Here is a 648-nt window from a genome sequence, read left to right on the forward strand (position 1 = left end):
CTACTCAGCGCATGACAATACGATTGTTGGTCTTTTGAATAGTCTTGGAGTTTTAGAGGTAGTTGACTTCAATAGAAAAAAGATGTAGTTTTTTCATTAATATTTTTATATCCACAGCCACATAGACCACCATTTGCATCGAGTGTACATTTGGAATTATACAAAAATGGAAAAGAAGAGCATTACATTCAAATTTTCTACAGAAAATCGGATGAAGAAGTTCTTCTACCATTGAATATACCGAATTGCGGAGAAAAGTGTTCGCTGAATCAATTATACAAATTGTACAATGATATTATACCAGATCGTGATCATGACACTGAATGCCGCCTTCCCAACTAGATATAAAAATGATAAATGTTCAATAAATTCTAAATAATATCTGTAAAAATAAATCGACAAACGAAAATGAAAAAAATGAATAAAATGTGTTGGGCTTGAATTTTCATTTTTTTTTTTTTTTTGAAATTGAAAACAATTTGAAAAAAGATCAAAACTTTTGAAGGATGTTTGGATCATTTATTGAAAATATTGTTTCAAACCACTTAGACGAGTTTAAAATTCTCAATTTTCAATCTTTTTTCAATTTCCATTCTGAGTTCGTAAGGACTATTGAAAAATGATCGGGTGATTTTGCAACTAATGTTT

The 648-nt window shown here is 29.2% G+C and overlaps 1 long non-coding RNA gene across 1 annotated transcript; it reads left to right on the forward strand.

Moving 5' to 3' along the window:
• LOC116350988 lies at nucleotides 1-427 on the forward strand. Its single transcript, XR_004202073.1, has 2 exons — nucleotides 1-58; nucleotides 118-427. It is a non-coding gene; the product is annotated as an uncharacterized LOC116350988 (long non-coding RNA).
• Nucleotides 428-648: the final 221 nt, after the last annotated feature.

Source organism: Contarinia nasturtii, unplaced genomic scaffold (genome assembly GCF_009176525.2).
Source record: "Contarinia nasturtii isolate CC-2019 unplaced genomic scaffold, AAFC_CNas_1.1 Cnas_scaffold_4364, whole genome shotgun sequence".
NCBI classification, from domain to species: Eukaryota; Metazoa; Arthropoda; class Insecta; order Diptera; family Cecidomyiidae; genus Contarinia; species Contarinia nasturtii.